At 37.6% G+C, this 27395-nt stretch overlaps 1 protein-coding gene across 11 annotated transcripts in view; it reads left to right on the top strand.

Moving 5' to 3' along the window:
- Lrrc4c (leucine rich repeat containing 4C) overlaps nt 1-27395 on the top strand; it is a 1388491-nt gene that overhangs the window by 1301097 nt on the left and 59999 nt on the right. Inside the window, exon 1 of one of the 11 annotated variants that reach the window (XM_057780302.1) lies at nt 13233-13320. The exons of the other annotated variants lie outside the window; for them this stretch is intronic. The gene's annotated coding sequence lies outside the window, so the exon portion shown is untranslated. Of the gene's footprint in view, nt 1-13232; nt 13321-27395 lie in introns of those variants that run through there. 11 annotated transcript variants of the gene reach the window in all.

Genomic DNA, 27395 nt, shown 5'->3' with positions numbered 1-27395 from the left:
ATATGAGAAACTACCAAGAAATGATAGGTAAGGTTGACCGCTGTACTCTAAACACATACCAACGTACATGTGTATGTGCACGTAGACACATATGTTTCTTCTATTATACACCCTCTTTAAATTATTATTCATTAATATCTAGTATAGAATAGTTTTACACCTTGGTTTTTCCATGTTATTTTTTATTTAACATCTTGACGTAGAGTTTCCTAATCATTCTGACTTTTAATTTTTTTATCTCTAAAATTGAGTTATTCATTATTTTGTCTAAAATTCCCGATGAAACTCATTACACTACCATTGTATTACTTGGAAGAATATATAAAATATACAGGGAAATGTCTAGAATGTAGTAGGCACTTAATGCATTTTGGCTATTGTTAATCATTTTATCCAACTTTCTTCACAAGTGTATGTATGATAGAAATTTTTTATTAATTCTTTTAACTTCTTCAAGATTTTTTTAAAGCTTCATGCTTCTTTTGTCTTTCTAACCACATACTCCTTAGTTTCTATCTTCTTATAATTTCAGATTATATGCAACCAGATACAATTATTAATGAACTCATAGGAAAATTGATTAACATTCTAATGACTTCCTTCCCAAGAACTGAAGAAGATCCTGGACTTCCTCACATTTTCTCTGGTTGTGGCTGTCTGCCCACAATCAATGTCTCCACAGAGATTGGCCTTGGCATATCGTGGGCTGCTATTCATTGCGGGTTGGTGTGTCTTCTCACTGCTCTTGTGACTTATCCGTGAACTCTATCCCTCACTGTATGCTGTCAAATATTGACTAGCATGTTGATGACAACATTTGTTTTTTTATTTTCAAATTTTTAGTAACTAGGGAAATTATTTTTTTTGGCCTGCTGTTTTTCTGTTTCTGGAAATCTCTTGCATCTTTCTCTTGAAGTACTCTGTACTTTCTCCACTGTTATTTTGTCCTTCATCATGTCATTTTAGAAAAGACTTAGTCTGCTCTGGTAAAATGATTCATTTGGTTTCATGAAAACCCTATCTGTCTCATATAAGAAACTGTCCTGTAAAAAAAAAAAAAGAAAAGAAAAAAGAAAATTAAAATTTTAGATAGTGCCACCTTGAGCCAGCTTTGAGGTCAAAGCCAGAATCACAGGAGGGGGAAAATTAAGAAGACAGTAAAGTACATTGATATTTAGGTGACGCCTGAGTCACTGCCTAGCCAGTGAGATGACAAACAAAGAACCATTTGAATGAGGAAATCAAGCACTGCCATAAGCACAACCAGGTACTATTTTCCACTCCCAATTACAAACAAAAGAAATCAGCCCTGATTACAAAAGTAACCACAGAACATGACAGTGTTAACATAGATCCTGGGTTCAAGTCATGGTACAAATCTATAGCTTTAGCAGAAAGGAATTCAAATAGAGTAAAATAAGGCTGGGGATGTGCTTAGTGATGTATCACTTTCAGACTGTTCATGAGGTCTGGGTTCTATCTCTATCAGTCAAGAATTTAATGAAGTAATTAAGCAAGTAAACACACACATAAGTATGAAATAAATGCAAGAAGAAAAGATAGGAGACAAGAAGTGCATCTGTTTTAGACTCATACATGGCATTTTACACAAAACTCTGGATCACGAGAAGGGCACCCCTCAATGGTACACACAAAGAATTCTTGCTTGAATAATAATCTTTTTACATGGAGAATTTCCCTTCTCATTTTTCCTCACTTGCTCCATGTTTTCTCAGAAACAAAAAAGAAAAGAGTAATCTCATTACCAGTTTTGAACAAAGAATTCCTTGAATACCCTGCAAATTTCTTTCCCAGCTCTTTGGCCTCTGGGCCTGCCAAAGAGCCCCTATTTCTCTGAGCTCTCTTTAGGCTTTTTGCCTTCCTAGCAGTCCTTAATTCTCCTCTTTGTTTCCCTCTCCAACCAGTCCTGAGAGCGGTCCTTTCCCAGCCTGTCTTTCTGTTCTTACTCCAGGGGAAAACTTCCATGGGCTCCTTCATGTTTATGCAGTCACGGCAGGGGCAAGCCTTTTATTTATTTCTTGGACCCAGCAGGGGTTTCCTGGTTGGTTTTATGTGTCAGATCCGAGTTAATTGGGCTAATCAATCTAACGAATTTTTCTGAAGTTGTTCGACTGTCTTAGCTCCAAGAGCTAGTCATTGCAGCTAATTGGTGGCACCCCCACCGCTTGAATTTAGTTTCATTAGGCATGTTTTGTGAGGTCATTTCACTCACTGGAAATAATCCTTTCCATCTGCCATTTAGAAGGTTTCTGGGAAATGTATTTTAAAACTGCTAAGATTGTGGGTGTAGAAAGGCTTGGTTTAGTGAAATGGATATCCTAGCAAGTTTAGAGGCTATAGTGTAAAGTTGTCTGATAAGTAAGTGCACAGAGATCCCACTGTGGCGAGGTGAACACTCATTAGCTCTACCTGAAGTCCTCTCTTTTCATCTGGAAAGCACAGGCAATATTTATGCCATGAAATAAAGAATTTTAATTAAAAATCGATTGTGAATGAGATTGTTTAATTATTCTCGAAACTGTGCTGCAGGTAGTCATTCCCACAAAATGAATAGCAGAGGGAACATCGTCAGCACTAAATGCAATCATGTTAGAGGAAAATAACTTAAGCATTTGCCAGTGAGTGTCACACTGATCTTATGGGTCAATGTTAGTTATGCAGTATAACTCAGGGTCATGAGGATATCCTACTGTAGAGTTTGTATAGGAAATCTCTGTGGAATGCCCACAACAATTCAGACATGGACTACGAGCCCTCTAACTTATCCAGTACTTGTCCTTTTTTATTTTTTTTCCTGGTGTATCTGAGTCACTGGCTAGGCACAATTCAGTAAAAAGAAGTAAAAAAAAAAAGCTGGAATAAATTCATGCAGACTGAAACACTTAAATAACAGAAAATTGTAATCTCGAAATGCTGCAAAAGAGAAATCTTAGATCATGATGTGTCTAGTGGGCTGATTTTAGGAAGGCATCTTTCTGGCTTCTTCTCATAGTACCATCATAAAGAAATCAAGGTTTCATATGCCTCTTCTTATAAGGCTCAATTCTCCTGAGTGTCTAAACTTACCTTGGGGACATTCATAAGGCTTTTTCTCAGACAGTCATGTTGGGCTTTACGTCTTTGACATGCATTCCATATGGAAACAATGCAACATATAGTTTGAGACAAAAGAGGTCTGAATTTAAATATATTTCCATTTTTCTTGTTTACTAGCTGTAGGATTAAATTTTTCCTACGATTTTCGGACTTCATTTGTAACTCTTTGACTTGACATGATTTCTGATTATTTACCACCATGGTTTGATAAAAGTAAGCAGACCTTCACAATCATTGTGCACACATACTGTCCCTTTCCTTTGCTTACTAGGAAAGGGAAACTACCATAACTGGAGGAAATATACATACGATTATTCAGGTACTACACAGCAGAGGGAAGATTCTTAGCCTTTGACTCCATCTGTATTCTGTAGTCTACACCAGAAGTTCCCCATCACGTGTCATCATCACAGTTGATGACTCCTGTTTCTAGCAATTCCTAGTTCCCTTGAATTAGCTCAAATCCTTTTGAAATCACTCAAAAAAGAGCAAACGTTAAGGGAGAAATACTACGGAGAGACATAATCTCTAATAACCTGTAATTATAAGAATGCAGATATTGTTTTGAAGCACTGCTGTTATAGAAGTTCCTTGCTATGTTCTTCAATGTGGTGGTTTGTTACTATTTAATAAGATGCTGGAGAACAGTTGTTCTGTGCTATATTTAGTGCATGAGCATTGTCATCTGTTCAAGTTTAGTCAGTAGGGTTAGTATAAGATAATACAGGTGTATTCTGGTCCCTAGAGACTAAGCCTCTATCCCTATATTTCAATCCCATCAATTCTACTCTTAGTTACATTTCTAGTTTTCTTTCTTGAGAATCACTTCTATTTGGGTAAAACTTCTCACTGGCTGTTCCCCACATTATTTTTTCTTCACAGCCATTTTGAAGTGTCGCAAACCATGATGAATGTCTCAGCAAAACCGAGTCTGAAACTTCCTTGCTTGGTTTCCAATCCAGACTCTAGCGTTTAATGACCTTAGGAGTTTGAACAATTTACTTAGCATTTCTGCACTTTAGTTTCTTCATCTGAAAAATGAACATATTTTTAAGATCCACCCTTAGCATAGCTCTTACTAGATGTGTAAGGAGTTTTAACGCATGTCATTCCCAGGGATTATAGCTAGGAAATAGGCTACCTGTATTTTACATTTTCCTTGTAGTAAAGTCTCTCATTTCTATAGACTGAGAGATATATCCCAGTTCAGTTATAATCCCCAAGTAGTTAGTTATCTTTGTGATAACTTTGGAAAACACACACAAACACATAGACATATAAACACACACATTGTTTTCTGTAATTCATTTATTTTCCTGTGTTCTTGCATTTATTCTGCCTGGGTCCTTAAAAGTTCTATGTGTTTATAAACCATGCAAAGTTTGACAGTAGCATGTAATTACTCAGAGTGCTTTGCAGCTAACTCCACAACAACAACCGTTTAGTTTGTTTTCAGAGCTATTGTGCTTAATTAATATTTATGTAAGACTTAGTGAAATCATGAAAATTAGCAGATGTCCTTATCTAAACAGGTGGTGCATCTGTCAACGGCGATGACAAAAACGGTTGCTACAATAGCACGTTTTTATTGCAGAGTCATTTCCAAGTCCAGTCAGTAATCAGGACTTTCACCTTTATGCCCCAGTCTAGAAAACAAACAACTGGCAAATAAATTTGACTGCCAGTGTATTGTAAGATATTCATGTGAAATATGAAATTTAATTTTACTTCAAAAACTAAAATGTAATATCAGTAGCTGTCTTAGTTACTTTTTTTTGATGTGATAAGACATCTTTACCAAAAAAAAAAAAAAAAAAAAAAACTTATAAAAGAGTTTATTAGGTCCTATAGGTTCAGAGGGTGAATCCATGGTCATCATGTGTGTGGAGGGGGCGTGGAAGCAGGCAGGAATGGCACTGAAGTAGCACCTGAGAGCTTATATCCGGTCTTGCGATCCAGAGGCAGAGAGAGAGAGAGAGAGAGAGAGAGAGAGAGAGAGAGAGAGAGAGAGGGGGAGAGATAGGAAGACAGGGAAAGGAAAGTGTGGTGTGCTGTGGTGTGGAGCAGGCTTTTGTAAATTTTAAAGCATGCTTTAAGTGACAGACCAGCTCCAACAAGACCACATCTCAGCAAGGCCACTTCTCTCAATCCTTTACAAACTGTTTTACCAAACAGGGACAAACACTCAAATATATGAGGCTATGGACGCAATTCTCATTTAAACCACCACAGTGGCATTGGCACACTGTTCCACAGAAAAACCCAGAAATCATACAGAGTTGTCAGGATGGCTTTCTAGAAGGACTAAGGATACAGAGTTCTTGTTTTAACATTCTAGCTTAAAGCATTCAGTTTCGTGACTGCTGAAACTCTGTCTGTCTTGTACACATTCTAGGAAACAGCAGTAAAAGGGTGTAAAAAGAGCTTTATGTCACCACCTCTAATTTAAACTCACTTATCTGTTAGTGTATGATTGCTGCATCTCTACAGGACCTTATGACATACCTTATCCTTAATCAAATAACATTACCTAAGTGAAAGAGATTCTTAAAATTTTACCAGTTTACTTGGGGCATATTCTATTCCCTAAACTAAAACTAAATTTTCAATCAAGAAAGGGAAAATGTTAATTTAAATAATGTATTTAAAATGTTAATTTATAAATGGTTACTTTGTTTTTTATTTACTTTGTTTTCTTTCTTAGTATTGAATTGTTATGACTGTTTCCTGTGAAATACTTTTCCATATCCTTTAAAATCAGCATTTAATTAATGATGAAGACTTACAAAATCATAAAATCACAGACCAAAATCAGTTTACTCTCTTTCAGCTACCAAATATTATGTTTGTCTTATGTATACAAGACACTAATTCAGGTGTTCATAATAAGAGTGAGTAGAGTGATATGAAAATGTATTTGGGGCTCATGTATTTGAAGGGACAGCAGAGGTGATAAATCTGCAGCCTAATTCAGACGGAGGTAAATAAAGCACAGTTAAATGCAGGAACGTGCTGGATGGCATGGACTGATATTTAAGCACGGTGATGTGGTAGGCGTTTCTGTAGAGAAACATCCCACCATGCAAATGTCCTCACGTGAGATTGTGCTTAAAGAGGCTTGTCTTTCAGAGCTCCAGAGGGTCACCAAGGTCAAGAGAGCTGCAAGTGATGGAAGAGAGATGAGATTTGTAGGCATCAGAGCCAAGTTTAGGGTAAGAGGGAGATGACTTCAACACTCCTCACAGTGAGCTAGCACACTGCAATTGAGAGGGAGATGACTTCAACACTCCTCACAGTGAGCTAGCACACTGCAATTGCCCAAGCCCAGCAGAAGGCAAAGACGACTGGTTTTACTTTTACTGTTGTTTTTACTCTTCTCCAGTTCTCCTGTTGTGAAGTGACTGACAGTTTCTGCACAGCTTAGTTCATTAGGTCTAGAAAACAAAACAGGAATAGGAAATGTTTCCTGAGGTTCAAGTATTTACTCTCTGAAGACTCTGGGTCAGCTCAGAAACTTTAAGAGCCCTCAACCTCATACCTTTGTATTCCAGGAAACTTCATTTGTCTGTAAGTGCGTTTTCTTCGTTGTAATGGAATATTTTTTTTTTTATAAAAAATTAGCCTTTGTAACTGTAGCTGAACTGTTAAGTATACTTGTCTTCCTTCAAGATATATAGAAATTTTAAGATTTCCCATTGCATTCTCAAATTCTTAATATATCTTCCCCATAGAGTCTGTGGTTTGTGTGTGTGTCTCTGTGTGTTACATAACTGCATATATATGTTTCTGTTTAGCAAGTCTCTCCTCCTCTGCCTGACAAAGTGATATTATTCCTTTATGGCATTTCTTTCATAAAGATTTCTCTAGCTTTTTCTCAGAGTTAATTACTTCTGTCCACGTTCAGGCTCTGTTCTTCTGTCATCTCAGGCATCACTGTGTATTGTTAGGATTTTATGATTCCACTTTTATTTCCCACTAGAATAGAAGTTCCTTAGTTGTCAAATGCAAAGCTTATTTGTTCTTGAAACTCTGGTACCTAGCAAAGGACCTGCAGACAGTCAGTTTGAAAATATTTTGTTTCTGATGAAAACATACCCCATTAAAGATGAGGCTAATGCTCAGAGCATGAAGTAAATAGAAAATGCACAAATTGTTTTTTTTAATTATGTAATCTTTTCAAAAATCATTATTTGAAGGGACACTTGTACTCTTCATTACAAGTTATTATTAAATATATGTTTACATGGTCTAATTATTTCACATGCTCTATGCTTCCTTATTTTAAAGCATTTTCCAAAAAAAAAAAAAAATCTCATATTCCTGTGTCTTCTTTAAATTGAAATCACTTAGACTTTCTTCATTTTCTAAAGGACACGGGCACAAGCTGGCTTAAAACAGATGTCTTCTGCAAACTATAAGCCCTAGTCTATCATATGTTTATAAATTAGTATATGTATTTATTAAACTACAAGATCATCACTGGTTGTGGGCTCCCTAGGAATACAGAATGCAGCTTTAGCTCTTTTACCTTTGCATCTCATGGGCAGATTGCAGGCATGAGGATTCACAATACCTTTTCTGAAATCCTTACGGACGGTAATGTGCTAATAAATGTTTAAATGACTCTCTCTCTCTCTCTCTCTCTCTCTCTCTCTCTCTCTCTCACACACACACACACACACACACACACACAGACAAATTGACAGTTGAGTTCAACTACTCATGTAAACAACATTTTTAATTAGTAAAGACATAAGCTTATACTGCTGAAAGATCAATATGGATCTTCCATAGTTTTAAAACAGGGAAGACTTCATCTCTAGAAGCTAATATGTTCGTAAGCACATATTAGACATACTCCCAGAAAGTGACAATAAACATCAGTTTCATCCTTGGTTTTATATGACAGTTGGGTTAATTTCTTAATTAATCTTTGCTATATATGTTTGGACATATTTATTGAAATATACTATGATTTATTAAGATAATAATAGCCAGTCATAATTCTGGGAATAATGACTTAATAAGATAAATATTTTTGCCCTTATAGGGAAAGCAGAAGTTACAATCTTTGTGTAGTATAGTAAAGTTATTTTCAAGGCATATTCCATAGGGACCATTCAATTAAAGTGATACCAAATTTGGAATCAAAATCTAATGATTATCTCTAATGGGACATAGGAGGGAAAAGGATAGATTGTAGATACACAGAATTTTATTCAAAAGAAAAGGAACTTATCCTGTGATTTCTGTTACTTCATCCATGTGAGTCCATCTGAGTCCACTACTAAAACACTTATTATTGCTGATATTATTTTATGGATGGAAAACATATTTAATCTAAGACTGGCTAATTAATTGAGTAACTGGTGACCCCTCAGAAATAATACAGGATGGGAACTATCTAGAAACTAAAATGAGGACATTAGAAGTAACAACTTAGGGAGGACCTGTATACAGTTTCAAGTGTCATAAACACACCACACCAGCCACATAGGTGGGTACATTTCTGGTTTTGCACAATGCCAGAATTTATTGAGTAACAATAAATTCACAAGGTAGGGCAGCTTCAACAATAGCACTTGCCAGATAATTCTGCTTCTCTTAAGTAGCTCTGCTGGCTGGTTTCCGTGTCACTTTAGTACAATGAAGAGTCTCCTGGGCAGAGGGAACTCTAATTGAGAGCACATATCCATCAGATTGTGTGTGTAGGAAATTCTTTCGGGCGATATTTTTGATTAATGCTTAATGTAGAAAGGATCAGCACACTGCGTATGCTGCTACTTACGGGAAGGTGGTCTTGAGTAGCATAAGAAATACATGAACTGGCTTTGTGGGAGCTTAGCCTGTTTGGATGCTCACCTTCCTGGACCTAGATAGAAGTGGGAGGACCTTGGTCTTCCCGCAGGGCAGGGAATTTGGACTGCTCTTCAGTATCGAGAGGGAGGGGCAATGGAGTGGGGGGAGGAGAAGAGGAGTGGGGATGGGGGAGGGGAGTGGGAGGAGGGGGCAATATGTGGGAGGAGGGGGAGGGAAATGGGAAACGGGGAGGAGGTGGAAATTTTAATTAAAAAAGAATAAAAATAAATAAATAAATAAATAAATAAATAAATAGCCAAGGAGAGCAATCCTTCATAATCTCTGTTTCAGTTCCTGCCCCTAGTTTCCTGATCAGTGTTTCATTACAGCAGTAAAAAGCAAATCAGGACAGTAACCCTAGCCTAAGAAATCATTGGTTCATTAATCCTATCTTAATCACAAATATTCACTCTCAAACCATACTTATGCATTACACAGTAAATATATCTATATATGCTTTTACATATGTCAATTACGGAGCTGCTAAAAAGATTAAAAGAGCCACATAATTTGAAGAAGCCTGAGAAACTATCCTTGTGAAACCAATAGGGATACAGGAGTTTCTACACTGATAACTAAACTACAGGGAAGAAGTTGTGGGATTTTTTTTATTTTATTTTATTTTTTCCAGTAAGAGCTGTTAAGTTACAATTTTGAGAGTGAAGCTACAGAGTTAAGTTCAGCTATAGAGGTGAAAGGGTTGAACCTAGTCCGGAGAAAGGAATGGACCAATTAATAAAAGGCAAGTCCAAATGGGAAAATAGGACACACAGACCATACTATTACCAACAGCTTCCACGTCCAGATGAAGCCTAGGAAACAGTAAGCATGTCTCTATGTGTCGGTCCTTAGTGCATGCACCACATGGTCAGATTGTATAGTGGTAGTAGCCATCACTATGTTAGGTGTCCAGCATTTTATGAGGTCCGAGGAAGAGATGTACACCCCTCCCTTGGTCTACTCCTTCCCTACAGTTCCAGTACATTCCATAAATTTACAGGCTGGTACTCTTTCTGTTCTTAGGGATGCTTTGTTCATAAATTCTGTTACAAATGTGGCACTGGATAGATGGTACTATTTGTGGATCCATGGAAGTACCCAATCATTCCCCATCCTCCAAATGGAGTTAAAAGGTGATTGTAAAAGGATTCTCTTTGGGCAAGGCACAATCTGAAAACAATCACTGTTTTATACAATACGGAGTAACTCAGAGCAGGACACACCTGGTCTCACATCACAATCTGAACACAGTCTAAGGAAGATTTGTCAGCTGCTGTCCTTTTACCTCTGCTCTTAAATTAATTCATAGTATTTTTCATGGTTTTTAGGAGACAAAACTATCAAAGACTTTTTCTATCTTTCCCTTGGGCTATTGAAACTTCATGAAGAATGCCTTTATTTATGAGGTTAAGAAAACATTACCAAAAGGTGAAGATATCTGTAATTTATTCTTGTAACTTCTGATCTGTGTGTGACATTTTAACTTGTCATGTCATAGCTTTTTATTTTTCTGATGTAGCACAAAACCCACTCACCTGCCTCTTCCAGATCTGGAAGGAGTTTATATTCAGTCACTTCTTTAGAAATTTAATTTTATATACAACCTAAGTCCTAGGAAGGTTTCACCTAAATAGAAGTTTTCTTTGGATTGTTTAAGGAAGTATAAAGAATTAGGCCTAGTCTACGTAGACTCAAATGGAATACAAATAACTGACTGAAATTTTCAGTGAGTTTTAGTTGGATTCCTTGTATGGGAAAGGTTGGGCTTGATTATTAACACAGTGGTTACTTGAAGGAGTAGATGTTGTCGCCCATACTTATCTCAGAGTTTCAACAGCCATACATCAAAGTAAAAGTATTGCACTAAGCAGGTCAGGTATTTTTATTCAAGATTATTTCAGTAAGAAACAGAAGCTGCCATTAAATCCAAAACTTCTTTCACAGAAGACACAAGAAGAGAGATTTTCTAAGGTTGGGGTGAGCTCATGAAAAATTCATGACAAATATTTTGAGGATTACTTTGTTTGTTTTGTTTCTTGCCTGTATCCCAAGGCAACCGTCTCCTACCATGAAGATAGATGACCTAATGTTGTAGAGAAGGTCACTTGTGGGATGTTCAGCTCCCACTGTCACACAGAAACTTTGCAATATGGGGCTTTCCTCTTGGTTGGTTACATTTCAGAGAGAAGACTCCCAGGTCCCTTAAAAATATTGTGAAATTAGTGAGAAGCTTTTTGAAAAGTTTTTCATGCCAGAAGAGAGAAGATGAGGTATTTTTAATTAAAGAGTTCCTAAAATAAAGTTTTTAAAAAAAGAAAATTTAGGGTACGAGAAATCAGTGTCTTGCCTAAGTTTTAGCCAAGCTGAGAGACAAGAAAACATCCAGGCTTGATGGCAAACTTGTACCGCTGTCTCTATAAACCACACATGGTGAGAAAGGATGGCTATTTCATACTTGTTCAAATCTTAGATGGTCTTTGAAAATAATCAAGTAGGAATTTAATTTGAGTTAAAATAAATATCCAGTATGTAGAGGTAGTTCCCCAGAAATTCAGCTTACTTTGTTGAATAACATCCTGTCAGCACTTGCAGGAGTGTGGGGTGAGATGCCAGCACATTCCATGATGAAGCTCCCTCTGACGTCCAATTCAGCATGATCAGAGCTCCCATATCTGAGATACTGGCTCATTATATTTTTCTCCTTCATTATGACTTTTATGTGGCTTCCCTCCAGGGCCTCCATAGCTTTCCCCTTTCCATTTCTGAATTTTAAGGATTCAAATCTCATCTATTTGCAGGTCTATTAATGAGCAATAGGTAGAAATATCTGGCAAAGTCACTAATAAATGTAACCTTGTATTTTTAATAACAAACTGTCACCTTGGGAAACCCAGGCATTATTGTGGTACTTCAACTTAATAAATTATCTCACCTTTGCCTGAACCAGAATGGAAGAAGGGAGAGTGGTGATCAACAGAGTCTGCCTTACACTGCTAAGAGTCTCCTTGGTATGAGTATTAATGAAACATTTATTCCATTCTTAAAAGGCTTTTCAGATATTGTCTGGAGCTTTCATTTTTTTATACAGTGTGGTTCTTTTGAATATTAATACTAATGGACTTGCCACTACTACATTCACAACATATTCATACCATTTCAGGCTGGGTGAAATTGAAAATGGGTGAACTCCAGTTTTTCAAGGGAACCACAATAGCAATACCCTGTGGCAAAGAGATGACGGAATTTGTCAATAGAGGCTGTGTAAGGCTTGCTAATCCAGTTGGGAAATTTCAGATATTACGGTGGCTAAGATTTCCCTAGAGCATTCACTGAGGAATCAGTGTGTATAAATGGTATATTTATTACAGTGGTTTGTAAATAAGGACAAATAAAGCAAATAGAAAAATTTAGACTTTTATACAGTAAACACGAATTATGCAATAGGAATTTGTCTTTTTAAAGAGGGGTAACTGAGCTATTTCTCATTTTCTGCCCTAGGGGCTTCTAGGCTCCAGAAATGTTCTAGAAAGCCAGTGAATTTCCCTCCTCATTAAATGACCAGGCTCTGACTATTGCCCTTAATGGCATTGCCCCCTCTCTCCAGACACGACAGAGTCCTGCAGGCTAGCTTCAGATTGTACCAATGATGATCCCAGCTTTGGAATTAAGAATTGATCATGATGCAGAAACTGGGGTCATTTATCAAAAGCTGTTGTCCATTAGGAACTTGCAGTGATCTTTTCCCTCTTGGGAAAATGGAGCCCATAAAGTTGTAGAATTTAGGGCGTCAACATTCTACCGAGTCTCACACACTTATCTTGACAGAAAATAAAACCCAAGAAGGTTATTATTTTTCCTACCTGTACATGGTAGAAAAACTTGCTGGTGACAGGAAGAGAATATTTACTCAGAAGTCCTCTTTCTGCCCAGTTTGTGTCTAACTGGTGCCATTCCTTTGTGATTGAGTAATGCTCTTAGGGTTAGAGGATGAGACATTGATGGGAGTTTGCACAAGCTTCCTCCTTAGGAGAGCTTCCTGGGACCAGGCCACTCTGGAGACTCTTTTGTTGTAACCATGCTTATGACTTCTGAGAAAAGCTGCCCAGGTACTTGATTGATTAACTGCCCCCCTAATTGTTTCCATGGTAGTACCAAACAATCATAATCCCTTTCTTTTGTACACAGGACAAAAGGAGGACCAAATTCTCCTGCAAGTCATATAACTCTAAGTGTAAGAACTCAGATTTTTAGCAGAAATCTTTCTGACTTGCACGTCAGATTCTTTAGATAATAATGTCTGCTTATGTGACCCCATCTTCATCTGAACTGCTACCATATTTAAAGGTAAGGGATAGTTGAAATGATGTGGAGTCCTGAGAAACCTGTGAAGTTGTCTTTGCTGCCTGACAACTTTTTCTCCCTCTTTTTTCTCCTCCCTATAGTCAACCTTGCTTCTCTTCCTGTAGAGCCTTGGTGAAAAAACACCTATGATAAAGCCACCAATTCCTATAAAATGTCTTTTTTTCCATTCCTCATTATTAATAGGTAATGCAGTTATCATTCACATGGGCATTTGAGTGCTTTCCAGAGTTGGTTGGGTCTATCTCACATTTGCATGTCCATGAGCATCTGTGGGTGTTACTCACCATTATTAAGAGAAGCCAGTAGAGCACGGGTGGAGTGGTTGATTAAGAGACCTGAGTTCATGGTTAAACAAGTCACACAAAAATCCTCCATGGCTCTGAAAGATAAAAGGGAAAGTCATCAGTCTTCAGGTGAATGGAAAGTTTTTCTTACTTTCATGCCTGGACCCATAAAAATAATGCAATGTTCCTCTTCCCCTTCTTCCACCTCCATGCAACATTCCTTTTCCCCAAGTGTACATCAGGATATTTGTCACATGATTTAGAAAAGATGAGAAAATAGTCTTCTGCTTCTGTTTGTGGATTGTGTATTGGATACCATGTTCTGTGCTTGAACAAAATTATATTTGAAGTTTTGTTTGACAAAGGAATTGTAGACTTCTACATAACCCTCAGAAACAGTTGGTACTGAGCCCATGTATAGGTACCAATACTATTAGCTGTGTGATCTTGAGCCATTGGATCTCCACATTTGTTTCCCATCTCCAAAATAATATTATTTCACCTGGCCTTTAAGAGGTTTAAATTCCCAGTACTGGCTTTGTGGGAGCCTAGGCAGTTTGGATGCTCACCTTACTAGACCTGGATGGAGGTGGGTGGTCCTTGGACTTCCCACAGGGCAGGGAACCTGGATTACTCTTAGGGATGATGGGGGAGGGGGACTTGATGGGGGAGGGGGAGGGAAATGGGAGGTGGTAGCGGGGAGAAGGCAGAAATCTTTAATAAATAAATAAACAATAAAAAATTTAAAAAATTAAAACATTACAAAGAAAAAAAGACATTACAAAGAAAAAAAAGAGGTTTAAATTCTCTTAAACATTTCAGAGAATATTTCTGGAGTTACCTAGAATATCTAAGAGGTTGATTCTCATACATTATAGTTTCTTGTACTTTCTAATAGAGAATTTCTCAGAGTTAAAATTATTTGGAAAGAAAAATTAATAACAGATTTTAAAAACTCTAATCTTTAAGATAGATGTCCCAATTATCTTAAAGGTGTCAGGGCCATAAGAATTATAGTAAGTGGCCAGTAGTGTTTAGATGTTACACCAGCAGAGAAATGGTTACCTGATGGAGGTTAATTTTGTCCAGACAAGGTTTGTAGTAACATCGATTTTGGAAACTTTTGTTCACTTTTATTACAGTAGCTTGCCGTCTCTCTAATATCTGTGTTGTACTGTGTAATTTTATGTGGTGTGTATATGCATCATGTGCCCATCCAGTGGTCTCTGTACTTTACAGTTTATATCATTCCACCTTCCTCTGGAGAAGATCTCTGAAGAAGGCAATGCTGTCTTTTGTTTGGTTTTATAATCTATGCTCTATGACTATGTCTGTGTCTGACTTTGTGCCCTGCCTTTTAGATACCTATTAAGTCTAGTTTGACTCTGTGACTCAAACACAAACCAACATCCATTTAGAAACTTTGCTGAATAAAGAGATGGAAAGAATGTAAATGCATGCAGAATTATTCCATATCTCAGACCCTGGAAGGAATACAGACATGCATGGGTGCCTATGCTAAATAAGAGATGGCATTAATCTTAGTCTAGATTTGGAAACTGAATTTTATTTGAGCTCCAAAATCAACTACCTTTAACCCTCTCAAAGGAATATATGAAAAAAGTAAAAAGTCTTACATGCTATACCACATCTTTACATATAGATTGGGGATCTTTCACATCGGTGAGATAATTGCCAAGAGTATTTAAGGACTCATAATCAGGTGAAGAAAGCAATTGAATAATTGAGCTAAGAGATGCACAAATTCATACATGAAATGGAATTGTGGTGTATTTGTGCTATAAATAGATGACTGTAGAGTTATAAGACAGAATCATGCTTGGTCATTCTCCTGTACCCATGCATATAATACATATCTGTGTCATAGTCATCAATATATTTCTCAGCAACTATTTCTTCATGTGTCCAAAAGGATACAGAATTTAGTAAAAAATCACTACAAAATTTGGACACACACTACTTTGACTTCCCTTCTGGTATCCTTTCTTAATATAACTTATTAAACTAAACAATGCTGTACAAAGTCCTTACTCTAATCCCAACTCCACTGTGGCCTTGCTCTAATATAGTGACATTCTAAGCTGCTCATTTTTTCCTAAATTATTCAGAGTGCTTCTAGGTGATTGTATATTTCTTAATAAATAATAACTATGATTATTCTTATCTATACAACTGTTTTAATTCAAAATAATAATTCTATTTAGCATTAAGTGCATATTCATGTTGGCTTGATAAACAGAGGTTTCAGTGACTAATAGACATGAAGGACTAAATGAAGGGATATGATGTACTACGTTAGAGAGAAAAAAGACACAAGTTATCAAAAGCCCTCACGGTCCTCCAGAAATTTGTGATGTGATTATGAAAATAAAATATACTTTCTTAATATACTATAATGCTTCTGAGAATCCAAGAAGCCAAAGAATGTTACAATCAGACAGGAAATGGAATTTTGGGAATCCTGCAAGAGATTTCATATAGCTTGTTGCTGAGTAAAAGCAAGAAGCACTGAGGGATAGAGAACTGCTATGACCCGTGTTTCAGTAGAACATAAACAAATGTGTATTTGAAAGAGCACATTTATTTTGAAAGGAGAATATAGTTTGGGATTTTGGAGGAAATTCAGAAAGGTGGACCTTGAGAAAAGCATGCGATAAAACCGGACTTGCTGAACATAATGGACAATGAGGACTACTGAGAACTCAAGAACAATGGCAATGGGTTTTTGATCCTACTGCACGTACTGGCTTTGTGGGAGCCTAGACAGTTTGGATGCTCACCTTACTAGACCTGGATGGAGGCGGGTGGTCCTTGGACTTCCCACAGGGCAGGGAACCCGGATTACTCTTAGGGATGATGAGGGAGGAGGACTTGATGGGGGAGGGGGAGGGAAATGGGAGGTGGTGGCGGGGAGAAGGCAGAAATGTTAAGAAAGAAAGAAAGAAAGAAAGAAAGAAAGAAAGAAAGAAAGAAAGAAAGAAAGGAAGGAAGGAAGGAAGGAAGGAAGGAAGGAAGGAAGGAAGGAAGGAAGGAAGGAAGGAAGAGAAAAAAAAAGAAAGGTGGCTGTTGGTGAAGTTATGTGAAGCGGGGCTTCTTTTCTCTCAATGTTGTGAGGCGTGTTCCTGAGAGGTAATCCGCACCTCTTCATACTAACTGAGGTTCAAATTCAGGTTCCCAACATTTCAGGCCCATGTTCTCAACTGTTTCCCCATCTGTGGTGTGTAGGAGGGACTCGCAATTCAAAATGCACACGTATCATACTCAGCAGTAGTAGTTGCTGTTGTTTTTATTATATCAGCAAACAAAATTAGCACATTCTGACAGAATGAAAGCGCTTCTGAATCAGTAAACCCTGCAAGCGCCCTTTGTTGTATGCTTCTGCCTTGTGAAGGCTAAAGAGCATGCAGGTAGGGATGGGGGGTTGGGTGTGGCTTTTGAAAATGCTTCAGGAAAAGCTAAGGGAAAATATTCTGCTGTTTCACTATTCTTGTCCCCAATTGCCCGACTTACTCTATTGTACCATCCTCTCCGATTAAAGCCAGAGTTGCTTAACTATTTGCTTATTGAAGAAATTCTTACTATCAAAACTGTATTTTCCCAGAAAAAAAAAACTTTACATGTTTTAAAGACTTCATGAGAACTCACCTTTTCCCACCCTCATTCTTCCGGAATTATTGTGTAACAAAATTCATGTTCAAACAGATCTAAGGGAGAAAGTGACTTTTCAGGTTCAGTTGTTGTTGTTGTTGTTGTTTTGTGGGGTTTTATTTATTTTTCATTTTGTTTTGCTTTTTGTTTGTTTGTTTGTTTTTGAGACAGGGTTTCTTTGTGTTACTTTGGAGCCTACCCTGGAACTAGTTCATATAGACCAGCTGGTCTTGAACTCACAGAGATCCAAGTGCTGGGATTAAAGACATGTGCCACTACCGCCCAGTATTTGGGTTCACGTTTTAATGATGAAACTGATAATTAAATACATCTGTGTCAAATCAAAAATATCTAGAATTCAACAATGTACCTGTGTGGCCGTGTGGCAGATTGTATTGGTGGTGATTTAAGTACATAATTTTTCCTTTGGTCTATGGTCCCCAAACCTGTTATGCTCTCAGTACCTTCTGGAGAAACATCAAAACCCAATGCAGTATTTTTTTTTTCCTAAGACACTCCTCGAATTGGCAGCCCAAAATCTGAATATTTCAGTCTTCATTTGCCTTTTCTTTAAAGTCTCAGCTTTGTCAATATTTTATTATTTCCTTGACTTTCCTTTCTCAAGCGATTTTGTGGCTCACAAAACCCCAAGGCTGTTTCTGGTGAGTTTTTGGCGTGACTTCATTGTTGATGGAAGTGAAGGTTCCATTTATAATAGCCTGCTCTTTAGAAATGTCACGGCTTCACATTCTTTTCTTTGCAAAGGTTGTACTGGGGTGGCTGTCAGAAGCTCCCTTGTAAAACAATGGCCTACTATCTTAAATGACAGGGTTAACAATATGGTGTGTTTTAAACTGTATTTTAATTTTTAAAGCTAATCTGTGATTGCTCAGTTTTGCTACCATGTGTTTTGCTTGATTATAAAAGCATTTTTGTTGTTTGCATACTCAAAATCCCATCACATTCACAGAGTCATCTCCCTCAAACTGTCTAACTATCACAGAGAGATCTTGAGCAAATAAGATAAAACTGAAGCAGTGTGTTCCTTTGTTTTGTTCACCATTTGCTCATGTTGTGAGTTGACCTTTGAGACCACTTCCTCTGTGGCTGTTTTTTTTTTTTTAATCTGCCTCATGTGAAGTAGCTACAATGTGACTTGTAAAGTTCACTTCTAATTATGCCTCTAAATCCTTTCACTTGTTTTCACAGAAAGATTTGAGAGGATATTGTGTTCTCTGTTTCTTACAATGGACAGAACGGGGACCCATTGGGATAAGTAAGATGTCACACTGAATAGTACTTCAGAGACACGTCTCTGGAACTATATAAACCATGCCAACACATTATGTTTTTTATTCCTGGGAATCTGTGTGATGCAAAAACCAAAGTGATGCAATGTTATACATTAGTAGGCAAAAAAAATCAGGATTTTTTTCAATCAGTTGAATTATAAGAACAAATGATCATTAAAAATAGCCTATTAGAAATAAAGGTCTTTCAGGACCTCACAAATTAAAAGGAATAGAAACAGATATCTTTTTTAAAAAAAAATCTTTTGGAGATCACAACAGAAATAAAAAGGAACAAGGCCACGAGGTCAAGTTTCATATTGAGGTGACTGACCTAAATATTAGACCTGGAGTAGGTTCATAAAGGCCTGGCCCAGATTCAAAAGGAAACAGAAGACAGCTCTCTTTCATTGATACTCAGTCTTATCTGCCCATTACACAATAAATTTTCCGTGATGCATGAGCATTTAAGAAATTGAATGAAAGCCTTTGTGACTGTTATATTAAATTTATGGCTGGAATTTGTTCCCTAGGGAATGTACCAACAATCTGAATGTCTAAGACTAGCACAAGTGTACACAAAAAAGCTTCCATTTCAGCTACCTCTGCTTCCTTTTCACTCTTTTCATTGTGGTTTACTTTGAAACCCCTTTCCAGGAATCAGGACCACAGTTTGTACGTAGCACTGGAAGATGTCCTTTTTTACCTAGTTTGTATGTAGTTACTTGAAGTTAGTAGTCTATGGTTTTTAAAGCATGAGAAAGAAATCTTGCTTCCTTCAGCACCAAGTTTTTACAACACCATGCTTTGCTATAAAAGTACTTTGTTGCTGTTGTTTTTGGTTGTAACTTTCTTGTGAAACCATAAACATGATCCTGATATATGTATCTATAAATAGAAATATTGTACGTAGTAAAATGATACAGAGTCAATATAGTAAGATCCCTGTAAACACAATTTTAAAAAGTTTTCATTACTCTTTGACCTGTTGATAATATGAGCACTCTGGACAAATATCCTGAATTTTAATGAAAGAGCCCACTGCATCCTGCCAAATATATTACTCTCAGACATAATATATTTCTAGTCAGATATATAAGAGAAGTCACTGAGGTACAGAGAAAACTATAAAATAATCCTTTTGTAAGTATAATTCAGAAATATATCTTAGATAAAAGAAAACCCAAAATCACAATCTGTTCTTCCTAACTAAAGCCTTTGCATGCAGAAACAAGTTTGAGGATCTGCTTGGAAAATTATATGCTTGCTTTCTGGATAAGACATGCATCTTCAGAATCTGGCAGAGATTAAATTGGATCCTTAGAGCTTTAGGCTGCACCACCTTTTTGTTCAGTATTGTGCACTTCAAGAAGTTCCTGAATTACTTATTTGATGTTGGGCAATAGATAATGCTCCAGTTGAAGTACTCTAAGGAAAGGTCTCTGAATGTCACACCTGTCTGGCTCCATCCTTTCTTCCCAGGCTTGTCACCAGTGATCTTTTTTACATTCCCATCATTCCCCTTTACCCTCTGCCTTTCTCCCAGGGATTGATTTCTAGAGTGAGAACTGGATTGCTGCTTCTGTTCTCTCTACAAGGTACTGACTAAAACTTCCTCATCTTTGAAAGTTATTTGGACTTCTTACTCCTCAGAGGTATAGACGATCTGATATTCAACTTAGAAAGTGTCAATGTGGTACAAAAGGGACAAAGCAAGAATCCTCAGTGTATACTATAGAGAAGTGTGTGACTAATCTCTAGTCCTCTGTGGAGGAACATCATTTGGTACCAGGAACTGGGAAGCCTATTTTCTTTTTTTTTTCTTTTTATTTTTTATTGTTTATTTATTTATTAAAGATTTCTGCCTTCTCCCCGCCACCACCTCCCATTTCCCTCCTCCTCCCCCATCAAGTCCCCCTCCCTCATCATCCCTAAGAGTAATCCGGGTTCCCTGCCCTGTGGGAAGTCCAAGGACCACCCACCTCCATCCAGGTCAAGTAAGGTGAGCATCCAAACTGCCTAGGCTCCCACCAAGCCAGTGCGAGCAGTAGGATCAAAAACCCATTGCCATTGTTCTTGAGTTCTCAGTAGTCCTCATTGTCCATTATGTTCAGCAAGTCCGGTTTTATCCCATGCTTTTTTAGACCCAGGCCAGCTGGCCTTGGTGAGTTCCTGATAGAACATCCCCATAGTCTCAGTGTGTGGGTGCACCCCTCGCGGTCCTGAGTTCCTTGCTTGTGCTCTGTCTCCTGCTCTTGATTTGGACCTTGAGATTTCAGTCCGGTGCTCCAATGTGGGTCTTTGTCTCTGTCTCCTTTCATCGCCTAAATGTTTTTCTTTGGGTTCACCTTCTTAATTAGCTTCTCTAGGACCACGCATAATAGGCTCAACATTCCCTATTCATGGCTAGAAACCAAATATGAGTGAGTACATCCCATGTTCCTCTTTTTGGGTCTGGCTCACCTCACTCAGGATAGTGTTTTCTATTTCCGTCCATTTGCCTGCAAAATTCAGGAAGTCATTGTTTTTTACTGCTGAGTAATACTCTAATATGTATATATTCCATACTTTCTTCATCCATTCTTCCATTGAAGGGCATCTAGGTTGTTTCCAGGTTCTGGCTATTACAAACAATGCTGCTATGAACATAGTTGAGCATATACTTTTGTTGTATGATAGGGCATCTCTTGGGTACATTCCCAATAGTGGTATTGCTGAGTCCAGGGGTAGGTGGATCCCGAAATTCCTGAGAAACCGCCACACTGTTTTCCAAAGTGGTTGCACAAGTTTGCATTCCCACCAGCAATGGGAAGCCTATTTTCAAGGAAATTCCAGAGACAGGCCTGTGGCCAAGTGCTGATGGGGAGGAGAGCTAGTGTTGTCGTTATAGTGATGACTCTAAATTTGGAACTGGCCTTATAAGGGCTATCAACGCAAACAAATATAATGAAAGCAGACCTAATAGAAATTCATGAGTCAAAATTTATGTCTAAGTGCATTGATTCAGTAGCTCAAAAAAATGCCAAAACAAAACAAACAAACAGAAAACCTAAAAAGCAATTTACTTTGAAGTATTGTCATCTTTAGCTGAAAGTGCCTCTATTGCTCTAGAGTATTGCTAAGAGTTCAGACGTAATTTTGCATTTGGCACAAAGCCAGTCACGAAGAGCAAGACAGAAGTCAGGGACCAGGCTTCTTTAGGATTCCCCCAGCACTGCTGAGTGGCTGCATTTTATTTCTCTTTTTTCCCAGACAAAAAGATATGATCAGTTTCAGCCGGAGGCACTCACCATCCACTTTTGTTAGTTATCCTGCTTGGCAGAGGCCTGTTATGGCCTGATTGAAATGTGCCAGGGGCAGCTATTGCTGCAACCCACTCCTTGCCCCTGGCACTGTCCTGCCACTCTCCAGTCATTGAGGGCATCACACAAAAAATGCTTCCTGACAGTGGGTTCCAACCACACAGAGAGATCAAATGGGGAGGTGCAAGGGTGAGATGATTTGCTTAGAGGGGAAGTTAAATGTATCCATCAGTAACTTTTCTTTATGAGGTGTCAATCAGCAGAAACAAGAGACATGGAATTTCGGTCAACCTATCTTCTACTGGCAACAATATGCATCAGTGGTGTAGTCTGTATATAGTCTAGTACCAACTTGCGTAGAGTTGGAAGGCCACCTTTACTCCTCACATAGCAAAGATCATGAAGTTCATACCTTTGGAAGAAGCGAACCTGAAAGGTGAGAAACTCAGACTTGAGCATTACAGAATCCATACAACCAGACAGGATATTTCTGGTTCCAAACATCTCCAACTACACGAGACTATAAGATACAACTTTATGTTGTTTTTTATAGGCTCACCAACACCCAATTCAAGGATTCAAGGAGACTTAGTCAAGAAACATGGGAGGGGAAATGAATATCTTAATGATATTCAACTTTCGTCCATGCAGTACGTGGGGGGGGGGAGTTTAAATTTGGAAATGAGGACGGGGGAAATTTCTAGACTGTAGGTGGAGCATATTCACACTAGGGACTCAAAAATAAATATAGCCTCAACTAAACTTGTGACACAAATTAAGTCGTTCCTATGGTAACAAACCCATAATTTTGATTTGTGTTAATTCATTTGTATATTTGTTTAAATATGCACTATTTCTTTCCATTAGTTTTGTTTGAACATAATTTCTAGACAAGGCTCTAGGTCAGTTGTGAGGGTATAGTAATAAAATTGAATCAGTTATTATTATTATTATTTGAGAGTTTCTTATGGTAATGTAATGTTTTTATAAAATGTGCCTTATTCTTTCCTTTCCAACTCTTCCAGTACCCTTGCAATCACTTACCCTTCCCAACTGCACGTGCTCTTTTTGAAACACACTGAGTCTGTTTAGTGCTGCCAGTACGTGCTCTGATACAGGGTTATTTACTGAAACATAGACAACCTATCAGGGGCTGCATCTGAAGAAAACTGACTTCCATCTCACACAGCTACCATCTGTTGCCAATAGCTCCTCAGCTAGCGCTGGGAACTTGTTGATCTTGCCCCCATGCATGGTGGAATTTTGTTTGGCTTGATCTTGTCAATAAATTTAGTTGCTGTGAGTTAATATTTGAAATGACCTTGCAAAGCACTGCTGCACAGAATTTCTCTACTATCTCTTTTGACATTCTCTTCTGCTGTGATCCCTGCACCTTCTGAGGGGGCGTGAAAAATATAAATGTTCCATTTAGAGCCTAGCACTCTATAACAACTTATTCCATGCACTTTGATGAGTGGTGAGTCTCTATATTAGTTAATCATTATGTGTTACAAATGAAATTTCTCTGATGAAGGATATAGGTATAAAAAATAAACACGTGAATAATCTGGTAAATTGGTGGGCACAAGAAAAACACACAAAATGCAAGTATATTGAATAGAAAACATTTGTAAGTACTGAAAGAGAGGATAGAAATAATGACAGTGAAATAAGGTATGATAATGTGCGGGAGACTCTGAAGGCATACAGGTAGGGAAGTAACCACAAAGAGATAAGAATAAAAACTCAGTTCTGATTGATTTCATCAACTTGGATTCAAACTTCAGTGGGAAGTCTGGTCTCAGGCCATTTATTCCCATCAAACATAAATACAGTATAATTTGGAAGAAAGGTTTCCTGTGTACTACAATCTCTGGTGTACAAGGAAGTAAAATTACATTGAAATTTGACTCGGGGTATAAGTCATTTCTTCCAAAAAGATGATTTCTAGAGATAGGCTACCTGTACTAGCTTAAGGGCCTAGGGAAGGCTCTGGCCTGGTTTTAGGCATACAGGGAGTATAGATGTCATATGGGCTATTAGTTACCTCTGGTCCTTGTAGGAGCTTGGGGGAGCCTCTCACTCTAGAGGTAATATAAGGTTATATAGACTATTAAGTGTCTCTGGTTTTGGTGGTAGGAGCTTGGGGAAGCCCTGGGTGAAAGAATCATTTAGATTACTACCTCCTGCACTAGTTTTAGAAGATTGTTATTTCAATTTCCAGCTTTATGAATGGAAGAACAGTGGTTTTTGGTGCTTTTTTGTTTTTTTTTTTTTCCATTTTTTTTTTTTTTATTTTTTCTCATTGGAAAGACAGTTCTGCATTCTTCACAGGTTTCTCTGGAGATCTGTGGACACAACTTTTGCTATGCTCTGAACCAATAATGAGCTCTTGGAAAAAGTTTGAAGGGAGGGGAGATAATACTCTGGGCTCTGGGGTGTTGCTCAGAAACCTCGTGGTTCTACTGCTTCTCTTGCTGTGTTTATCTAGGACCTAGACTACAGAGCTCGGTACTAATTACTTTCTAAAAACAGTCACCCTGGCAAGTTACTCTTCTCCATGTTCCTTGCCTGTGTGAGAAGCAGGGACAGTAGATTCTGCAAGCTATACACTGAAATGATGTCAGTATGAAATGAAAAATTATTTGACATTTTGCAAGAAAACAACACATATTATTTTGCTTTCTTACACTTCACAAACTTGGTAGTTTCTTTTATAACAGTTTATTCCTATTACTAAGTAGATTATAATGAGTAAAATTTTCTCATTGATATTTTTAGAAGAGGTCAAATTGTACACTGTTAATTGGTTCTCTATACAGTAAAGATTGTGGTTAGAAGTTGTAAAACTGAAGAGACTTTGGGTCATTAAAGTCAGAATTGGGTGGCATGTGTCTGAGATTTGTGTTAAACTCTGGACATGAGACATTGTGATCTGTATTCCTGTCTTTCTCTGTGTTTGGGAGGGTAATAAGACCAAGGTGGTTCTTCCATATCTGGGGAGAGGTCACATAGAAGAACAGCATATTTCCATATCAGATCTCTAACTTTTTTTCATGACTTCACTGATAACTTTATTATTCCCTAATATTTCTATACTATTATCCCTCACTGTTTTTTTGTCAGTTAGCCAAGGTGAAAACTCATAACAAATCCTTGCCCATTGTTTCCTTGTAAGGTTTCATACCTGTCATGAAACTTGTCTACATCTGATTTTGCATGCATCATTTAAATGTACTGTGTGAGACAGTCTCTCCCAGGATTTGTGATAGGGAGTACTATAGACCAGAACCCAGTCTGGGAGTACAGGCTGTCTTAGCAGGTTTCTTGTGGAAACAGTTGACTCATTCTTGTCTGGAAGGGGGTTTTCCCTTCCTTCTAATTGGAGATTCTTGACCAAGAACTCACATTTCCTCCCTCCTATGACATGTATGTATGACTACTAGCAGTTCTCATCTTCTATTTCCAAGACATAGAAGAAATAGGTCTAAGTTGTATAGGTGGATTGCTGTGAAACTCTGATGTCTGCCAAAATCAACCTCTTTAAAAGACCAGATTAAGTTTCATTAAGTCTACCAAGTACAACTGGAGGACAAATGGTACTTTAAAATTGCACATAAACTTATTAATGTTTCTATGACTCTCTTAGGTCTCTACAGATAGCTTTTTGCTATTTAATCCTCTATTTTTCTTATCGTCTGTGTGTTTCGTCCACATTACAATACAGTTATTAATCACAAACTCTTATTGATTCTGTTTTCTTACTTTCCACTCCTCACCAGAAAAAGAGAGCTTACTTACTGAAGATTTTCCTTCCATTGTGTAGAACAGAAATTGAATTGGAAATTTATGCCCTGGCAATGCTGAAGCTTGCCTGGGCAGCCTGCATGTGGTTCTGTTGAACTTGTCCATATTGGCTTTCATGGTCTAAGTTGATGAGGATGACTGACCAGGTCTCTTCCTCAAGAGGGAACCAGATCTCATTACAGATGGCTGTGAGCCACCATGTGGTTGCTGGGAATTGGACTCAGGACCTCTAAAAAAGAAGGCAGTGCTCTTAACTGCTGAGCTATCTCTCTGGCACAGGTATTCCCAATATTTATTATTTCTCTTCCTACAGAGACACTTAAGCATTTCACTATCTAGTCTTCAGCATCCTTCTTTATCTCACTATCTAATTTTAATATTCTTCACTCACATGTCAGAATTCCCTATTGTGTTCATGTCAGTGATCTCCCACTGTCAAGATACTGTTAAATGGGATGACTCTCATTAAATTGGGCTAGGATGCACTGTCATACAAAGAGAAAAAAATTTCAAACAGTTAGCTTATCATTTGACTTTTCTCACTTCATCTGTTTCCCTTTTATACATAAGTGATACCATTTCTATAGTAGTATTAGGGATAAACTTTATTTTCTGAATACAATCCAATACTAAAGTTTTTTTTTTATGTTATGGCACTTGTTTCACTTTCAAGAATTTTTCCTTTGCTGGCAAGATCAATTCTGGCTACATTTATTATGGTATGAATTTTCAAATATAAGCACAGACAAGATATGGGAGGATGGAAGATGAGGAACTGGGAAGCACCTCTAAGTCAGGTTGGCTTTTGCTGAGATTTGCACTTCCAAATTGAACTCAGGATATAGCACCTTAATCAGAAAACAGATTTTTTTTCCTCTAGTCATCTCAACCTTTCATGAACAATAGCAACAACAAGTTGCACCAGATTTCAGATAGGTTTTATAATGAGATCATTCTCCAGGCGGGATAGTGCTATAGAAGCCTCTTTCTAGGCCATAAACTGCAGTGCGGAACTGAGAGTCTGGAAGGAACACATCTGAATGGTGGTAGGCATGAAGAAAACTGACTGACACTATTCTTCTATTCCCTCCCCAGGGAAAAGCAGTGTGAAGTGACAGACTATCAAAAACAGCATGTGTATTTGCAAGCTTAGCTGTTTGGTATATTTCTGAGGACATAGGAAAGAAAAATAATAACATTTGAAATATTTTCCAAATGAAACTCCATAGTTATTTGAATATTGATAATTATAAAATGAATATAAAGTGCTCACATGCAAAAAAAGTCTAATGTACCTTGTAATAGTAGGAAGCAAATCACACGGCTATTGCAATCTAGCAAAACGATGTTAAAAGACAAATTAAAAAACCCTTGATTAAATTTATTCTCTTCTAACGCTAGTTTGCCTATCTTTTCTTTTACCAGTAGCTAATTTACAAAGTGCATTTGAAAAAAATCTTTTAATTATATCTCAATTATAAAGCTAACAATTTTATTATAAGATAGCAATTACAAGCTCAGGTATTGAACTCCGGCCCCCTGAGGATTTACATCTGCTGTGCCATCACCTTGCTTAGCAATCTTCCTTACCTTGCCATGCCCCAGTTTTTTTTCTTTTGTGAAATGGGAGTAATAATTGTACCTCCTCCTACCAGTGTTGCAAAAATTAAAAGATCTGATAAATATATGATGCTTGTAGAAAGAAA

This window comes from Chionomys nivalis, chromosome 9 (assembly GCF_950005125.1).
Source record: "Chionomys nivalis chromosome 9, mChiNiv1.1, whole genome shotgun sequence".
Lineage (NCBI taxonomy): Eukaryota > Metazoa > Chordata > Mammalia > Rodentia > Cricetidae > Chionomys > Chionomys nivalis.
This window is presented reverse-complemented; position numbering and strand designations above follow the sequence as displayed.